The sequence below is a fragment of the Bos indicus x Bos taurus genome, chromosome 12 (genome assembly GCF_003369695.1).
Source record: "Bos indicus x Bos taurus breed Angus x Brahman F1 hybrid chromosome 12, Bos_hybrid_MaternalHap_v2.0, whole genome shotgun sequence".
Lineage (NCBI taxonomy): Eukaryota > Metazoa > Chordata > Mammalia > Artiodactyla > Bovidae > Bos > Bos indicus x Bos taurus.
This window is the reverse complement of record NC_040087.1, coordinates 14,997,389-15,005,562: the sequence shown is the minus strand read 5'-3', so window position 1 is coordinate 15,005,562 and position 8,174 is coordinate 14,997,389. Positions and strand designations below refer to the sequence as shown.

The 8,174-nt window shown below is 38.7% G+C and overlaps 1 protein-coding gene across 3 annotated transcripts in view; it reads right to left on the bottom strand.

Annotated features, from left to right (window-relative positions):
* Nucleotides 1–3,514: 3,514 nt before the first annotated feature.
* GPALPP1 (GPALPP motifs containing 1) overlaps nt 3,515–8,174 on the bottom strand; it is a 33,064-nt gene continuing 28,404 nt past the window's right edge. For 2 of the 3 annotated variants that reach the window (XM_027557190.1, XM_027557191.1), the window contains one exon: nt 6,716–7,552. The gene's annotated coding sequence lies outside the window, so the exon portion shown is untranslated. Of the gene's footprint in view, nt 7,553–8,174 lie in introns of all 3 variants that reach the window. The other variant, XM_027557189.1, reaches the window with a different exon arrangement.

Sequence of the window (8,174 nt, the reverse complement as noted above, 5' to 3'; positions counted from 1 at the left end):
GGAGAGGGGAAGGTTTACAGGGACATACATAATAAGTGCAGTGATTCTCAAACTTGACAAAGAATCATTAGAGATAATTGTTAAAAACAGAGACTTCTGACTTTAACCTCAGGTTCCCCTTCAGTAGAGGTGGCTTTGGGAATATGCATTTAAACAAGCTCCCTAGGTGACTCTGATGGAGGTGGTTCAAGGATTACAAATTAAGGCACAGATCTAACTGTATTCTCCAGTGCTTAAATGAAAACATTCTGTCATGTCCTGGAATTCTAAAGATTAATTGCTATCAACTGATATCTGTTGAATTAATCTAGTGCTATTTAGCTCTTAAAAAGGATGCATATAATCCTCAATAATTAGGCCTAAGAGGAGGAAAGGAACAATAATTTATAACAAATTCTGAGAAAACAAAAACAAAAATCCCAGACAGCTCTATTTAAATAATGGCAATTTTGGTAATATAGACAGGAGTTCAATGGACTAATATTCTGATAACTGATGACCATTATTAGCGAAGTTTCATACAGGTTTTCTTAGACCATACAGAGCAAGGTCTTAAACTCACCATACAGCGCAAGGGTCTAAGGCATGAACACAGACATGTTTATAGAGAATTCTCGAAGGCCAGTACGGTAGACCTTTGGTGTCAGGATCCATCAGGCCAATTCCTATGTGATGTTTATGACATGACCAAGAGCCACTCTCTTCTGTAAGGCTCCATTTAGCTTCTAAAACCGGGGTAAGTGCAGTTCCCTGGACTTCCTAGTATCTACTGATTCAGGGACCAATCCTGATTATATTTCTCACTGTACACCACCATGCTGGTGCGATTCTTCAAACACCACGTAACTAATGCTTCAGGGTTTTGGAATGTGTGGTCAGGCTGTAAGCAGCTTTAGACAGGAAAGAACTCTCTGCAGGAGGCCTCTTTTGTCTTGTCACTAACCTTAAACCAGGCACCCCTATGCTCTGCTCATCTCTGCCCCTAGCACATCTTTCAAATCTTTTGATCACACAGTACTCTGCCTAACCTGTTCTTCCCATAGGTCAAAGTAGTAGAAATGAAAACTAAGCAATTAACAAGATGACCTGATCTCTTCCCTAGCTTCCCCTTCAGTAATCTCAAGAACCAACTGGGTGAACAAGATAACATCGACAAGCCTGCACACAGTCTGTACGCAGTGGGGGATGGCAACAACCCTGACTCCCAGTCTAAATCATCAACTGAGGTTACTTCCCTTTTTCCTTTTAAAAACTTTCATGACTGAGTAGAATATTCAGAGGTGGTTTTAGAGGGGCACTGATTCCACTGTCTGCTCAGATCACCAGCATTCTGAGTCAAAGCAACTTTCCTGAGTATTTATTTTTGACTGATGAGCAGCCAGACTTGATTTAGTAACAGGTCATTTTTTGAACTGCTAGCTTGAAACGACCCTGATGCTGGGAAAGATTGAAGGCAGGAAGAGAAGGGAACGACAGAGGGTAAGATGGTTGGACGGCATCATCGACTCGATGGACAGGAGTTTGGGTAAACTCCAGGAGTTGGTGATGGACAGGGAGGCCTGGTGTGCTGTGGTCCATGGGGTCACAGAGAGTCGGACACAACTGAGCAACTGAACTGAACTGAGCTTGTCATTTTTTTAGGTTTCAGCTTAAATAACATCTCTTCAGACTTCCCTTCTCTTTACTCAGGTAGGATTTTCATCCTCAGTTACCTGTTGGGAGTGTCCCACAGCCTGTCTTTATAACACTTACTACAGTATGTGACTCCCCCACCCAGTTTTATTGAGTAGTTGACATATGTCACCGTATGCGTTTATGGTGGACAGCACGATGCTTTGATTTACGTATTGTGAAATGACACAATATGATCAGCTAACACCCATCTTCTCATATAGGCACAATAACATGAAAACAAGGATTCTCCTTGTGAAGATAACATCTAGGATTTACTCTCTTTACTTTCCTATCTACCACACAGCAGTTGTTAGCAATCGGCACCTGTCATCTACCTCTACAAAGATTAGATCAGGTGCTGCTGCAGCTGCTGACCTTCAACACCCCCTGGAAGCTCAGGGTGAAGAGCAGAAATGAGGCCCTCTGTGCTCTGGGAAAAACTGCCAGAACAGGTCTTCAGATAGTTATTTTTAGGAGCTGGTTTTATGAACCCAATTCTTTTATCTCCTCATATCTAGAAAAGCACAAAAATACTTCATGGTTTTTTCCTTCATCCTCCACTGCTGCTCATGACTGGAAGTAACCTTCATTAGACTTGCAGAAACCTGCTGCAAAAATATGTGCTTTAGTTGCATGTACTCCCCCATCATCAAAATCACCTACGTACTGACCTTCCCCTCTACCTTATTGGAGCAGTTTCTCAGAGCTATCTGAAATACTGTCTCCCGGGCTATAGTCCTCATTTTGCCCCAAATAAAACTTAACTCAAAACTCTCATGTTATGCTTTTTTTTTTAAGTCGATATCATGTGCACTTATTTTTTAAATGACATCTTCTGCTCTCCCACTTATCACGAGGCAGGGAATCTGGGTTACGTACCTGTGAACACTCTGTAGTGACTAGCACAGAACCTCCTTTCATGGACAAGGGCTACGAATGTCTGGTTCACCACTGTGTTCTTAGCACCTAGAATACACCCGGGTATTTAACAAATGTTTACTGAATGAACAAGTGCAGTATTTCCTCAAGAAATATTTACTATAGGAAAATGATCTGAAAATTCAAAGGCTCTCTTTCCTTGATACTCTATGTCCAGATTCCTATCATTTAATGCTTAGCTTTTGTATTGCCAAGTATCTCCTTTGGTCACTTCCCCAGTTAAGGAAGAGAGAAATCCTGAGTCCTGTCTCCCTAGTCATTTAGTTTCTGACACTGTGTAATACAAAATTAGAACTTAAAAACAAAAAACTCATTTCTCCCTGGGACTATAAAAGAATATATGCTTTCTGGAACAATCTGAAAACTAGAAAAGCCAAACAAAACAAAGCAAAAAACTCCCTCAAAACAAAAAGCAAAACCCAAAGAATCTCATAATCAACCAACCCAGGAAAAACCCACCACTGTCATATAATCTTTCAATATGTAGAACAATGAAATTTTGGTTATAAAGCTAGTGTCAGCCCTTCTTGTGCCATGGTGCTCTTAAGAGCATTTCCAAATTGTCTTTCTTATGTTTTTAAATAAATAGTTAATTTTTTATTTAAGGCTAAGCTATGTGGCATGAGGAATATTATTTCCCCAATCAGGGCTCAAACCAATGCCCCTTGCATTGGGAGTATGAGTCTTAACCACTGAACCACCAGGGAAGTCCCAAATACTTAATATTTGCAGTTATATTGGGATAATGAAAATCTGGCAAGTGAGTTGGGTTGAAAGACTTTACCCCCACAATGATCTGACTGGTTAGAATAAATCTTTACAGGACATTCTCTTTAAAAACATTGCCTGCTTCAGATAAGCTAATTAACATTAAAATAAAGCAAAAATAAAAGGCCACAACTTCAGATATAGATGCATCTTTATTTATACATAAAAAATAACACCTCAGAAATTCTTCTTTTCTAAAAACAGTCTTTTAATCATAAAATCAAAATGAAAAGATTGAAAGACAGTGTATAGCTTTTTAATTTTGCACACACTATAGTCACGGTAAATATTTAAGCTGCAAAAAAATATACCTCTCCAAGAACAGGAAATGCATGACCTTCTGAAGCTGTAGACCAAACTTACATGATGGTTTCAGAAGTCAAACAACAACAACAAAAAATTAACATTCTCAAGTAGAAGACTTGGCGTTGCTGTTTTATGGGTGACTCTCTCTAGCGACTTTCCCCATGTTGATTCTTCCTTTTAGGTATACAACTCAAGAGAGAATTTTCCTTTCCCTAATAATACCTATCACTGCCACGGAAAACAGGGAAGTGAAGTGATATGGGCTCCTGTAAATAGTCTAAAAACTATCTCCCATGATCATATGTTTCTAAGCAATAATGTTAACATTATCCACCCTATATAAGAGACAGAAGGTACCAAGATGTTTCAGGATCAATTAATTTATATATAATGACTGATTATCTCTTCTGGAGCATGGAGCATGTAGGCCTTGGTACCATGTAAAGATCAACCTTATTTCTAAAAAATATCATTACTTCAAAGAACCATAAAACGTTCAAGTGACAAATGTCAAGAAGCTGCTACACCCAAACAAGATAAAAACTTCTTAGTAAAACTGTAGCTTTTCTTTTTCTTTGGGCATAGAGATAATAATTTATGATATTTTTCCCGATACAAAAAAAAAATGTTATCTGATGAGACAGCTTTATTATGGGTGTAGCTACCACCTCTCACCTTTTGTTTCTTCTGCCAATTCCCCCACTTGCTAGAGCCATTGATTTACTGGTAATGTTGGTATTATTTGAAGCATCAAAATCTGAGATGACAATTTAGAGAGTGGAACAAAAATCGTATAATTTCAGGGACAATGAACTTAAAACATCACCTTCACCAAACAGTAAAAAATGTTAAAAGTGTCTGCTTCACTCTTTGAACTTGAGTTGTTCTTTTTTCTTATTTTTAGGTTTCAAAAGAGGTCACAGTTCTACAAAATTGGGCCAAGAAGTAAAGAAAATTAAAAGTTCTTAGAAAATGTCAACAATCCCAATTTTCTGCCAGGTGGAGCACAGACTTGATTTTTCAGGCCTTGGGCAGCTTTGAAGAGGGGAGGAGATGAAATGAAGACCACTTTTCCATCCTGTGCAAACAGCTGTTTTGTTCTTTTATTGTCAGTGTTGTTATATTGGGTTTAGTGTCTCCACAGGGCAAAAAAACTCTGGTTTGGCCTCACACTTTGTAAAACTGTCCTCAGGGCGGTGTGAAATAGCATTAGACCTGTGGAGAAATCTGTATGCAGGTCAGGAAGCAACAGAACTGGACATGGAACAACAGACTGGTTCCAAATAGGAAAAGGAGTACGTCAAAGCTGTATATTATCACCCTGCTTGTTTAACTTATATGCAGAGTACATCATGAGAAACGCTGGACTGGAAGAAACACAAGCTGGAATCAAGATTGCCGGGAGAAATATCAATAACCTCAGATACGCAGATGACACCACCCTTATGGCAGAAAGTGAAGAGGAACTCAAAAGCCTCTTGATGAAAGTGAAAGAGGAGAGTCAAAAAGTTGGCTTGAAGCTCAACATTCAGAAAACCAAGATCATGGCATCCGGTCCCATCACTTCATGGGAAATAGATGGGGAAATAGTGGAAAGAGTGTCAGACTTTACTTTTTTGGGCTCCAAAATCACAGCAGATGGTGACTGCAGCCATGAAATTAAAAGACGCTTACTCCTTGGAAGGAAAGTTATGTCCAACCTAGATAGCATATTCAAAAGCAGAGACATTACTTTGCCAACAAAGGTCCGGCTAGTCAAGGCTATGGTTTTTCCTGTGGTCATGTACGGATGTGAGAGTTGGACTGTGAAGAAGGCTGAGCGCCGAAGAATTGATGCTTTTGAACTGTGGTGTTGGAGAAGACTCTTGAGAGTCCCCTGAACTGCAAGGAGATCCAACTGGTCCATTCTGAAGGAGATCAGCCCTGGGATTTCTTTGGAAGGAATGATGCTGAAGCTGAAACTCTAGTACTTTGGCCACCTCACGCGAAGAGTTGACTCATTGGAAAAGACTCTGATGCTGGGAGGGATTGGGGGCAGGAGGAGAAGGGGATGATAGAGGATGAGATGGCTGGATGGCATCACTGACTCGATGGACGTGAGTCTGAGTGAACTCCGGGAGTTGGTGATGGACAGAGAGGCCTGGCATGCTGCGACTCATGGGGTCGCGAAGAGTCGGACATGACTGAGCGACTGAACTGAACTGAACCAGTGATGTGGTCACTCATGGAAAGTATCAGTATTTTCTCCCTGTTGGTGAGGTTACAGACATTCCAAGCATTATGGGAGAAACAATAAATACATACTATAGGAATATCTCTCTATTTTACAGTGAGGAAAGCAAAGCAAAAATAAGTATTCAAAGACCACATTTTTATCTTAAAAATGCCAAAAGCTTCTCAAAAAATATATATATTAGGAATTTACATGAGGATGAGGAACTAGAAAACATCTCATCAGAAGAAAAAACATTATAACAAAATCAGTGAAAGTAATAGATACTCTTCTACAAAGTTTTGTGTTCAGAAAATATCACCCACTAAAAATGACATCTTCAATCAAAAGGCAGCTCTGTTCAATTCTGCTTAGACTAGGAACCTTTCCAATTTGCTCAGGAGAAAAAAATTCATCTTTTAAACAGGAACATTCTTGAGTGGGTTACTCTTATGGAAGGTATCATTGTATTTGTATAGTCTAAGAAGTCTAAGAAGAAGAATCTGGCCCATAATCTGACTGAACACTCAGTTTTATACTCAATTTTCATGAAGCCTAAATGAACTAGGACTCAGAATCTTTCCCCATTAAAACCATGTGCATCAAAACTAGAACACAGAACTAGCAGAACAATTGGGATTAATCTGTAAGAAAGTGTAACTTCCAGAATTTGAATTTAGGCCTAACTGTTGAGAATTTTCTGTTTAACATCTTCAGAGGCAATGCTTGAAGCATCACAGACTTACCATCCTCCATCACGGTGGCTTTGATTACTTTCCATTTTTATATCTGGGGAATATGAGTTTGATTTTTTTAAAAAAAGTTATTCATGGTTGATTGCAGAGATCTGTCCACAATGAATTAGCTAAAACATGTTACATATAAAAATGGGCCAAGTCAGATCATCCCAAAGCAGTTTAAAGACTTACAAAGCTTTGGTGAAGAACACAGAGCCCAGGTCTCAGACTTCACACCATTAAAAGTTAATGGTGTGACCTCTGAAGGCATCCTCTAGGATTACTTACTAAGGTTCGAAAAATCAAAATGGTTTTTCCTTAGCACACGAAATAATGCACAGGTCCCACTTCGTGACACCAACCAACCAAAAAACCCAAACCACAAAGAAAAAGCTCTGATAGCCCAAACAAGCAAACTGCTAACAAAATAGAAAAAACCTTCACACCCTCTGTTTTCAAGTAAATGTTGTCTGTTCACTGACTGCAGGTTAGAGGGAAACCAAAATAGCTTCAAATTCATGGATTTACTGGGAGGATCCCACTCAGTCTCTCAGGGCAGGCTGGTGACATCTGATGGTGGGTTCGGGCTGTGGGAGAGACGCCCTGGATCGGCCTGAGCAGATCTTATGGAGCACTTGTGAAGGTGGGTGGAAGGATCCTAAAAATGATTATTTGAAGAAAAGCCCACACGTCCTCAGAAGCCAAAGACACATAAATAAAATTCTCCTCTAAAAGACACACCAATTTTATGTTTTCACGTGACTTTAAAGGATGCACAGAACAAGGTAAATCTTTTTGGTTTTTTTAGACTAAAGTCATCCTCTAATCTTAAGAAACTCAAAAGAAAGGAATAAAGTTGGACAGACAGAAAAAAAGAGTATTCTTCAACTCTTCTTCATTGCACAGGGAAATCCCCCTGAAGTAAGAATAAGAAAATTCAGTAAGTCGGAAAATAATTCTCATCTGAACAGTATTTTCCCTTAAAGCCACACTTTAATACTGATGTAGGTTTCATCCAATTAAAAATCACAAAGATTTTACGAAGCAACCTTAGCTTTTATGCAATCACAATTATGAACCCTTGTCAGTTTGGGCTATGTACGAGTGATGTAATGGCTTTGAACCTTAACTTGCACAGAATTTCTCAAAAGCAATGAACATCTTCTGTGATCTTATTTAATAACATAAGAAAATTGCTAAGAAACCTCATTCTTTAATAAAGCATGCATATTTACTCAAGCTTCAAATCACACTTTTCTTTGCTGCTTCTGACAAATGAAAAGCTTTTATTTTAGCATTCTGAATAGTAATGCCCCGTTAGGTTATTATCAGGACAAGTCTACTTTCCCAGGATAACATATTTTTTATTCCACAAGGCTGAATTTTCAAAATTCACACTTATTTAGAAAAAAAAAAATCTGCAGGTTTATAATCTACTTTATTATAAAAGGAAATCAATTTTTACAGTTATAGGTAACTATTGAGAAAAAAAGTTCAAAATTTATCAATATGAAAATATGCCTTACTGACAGATACTT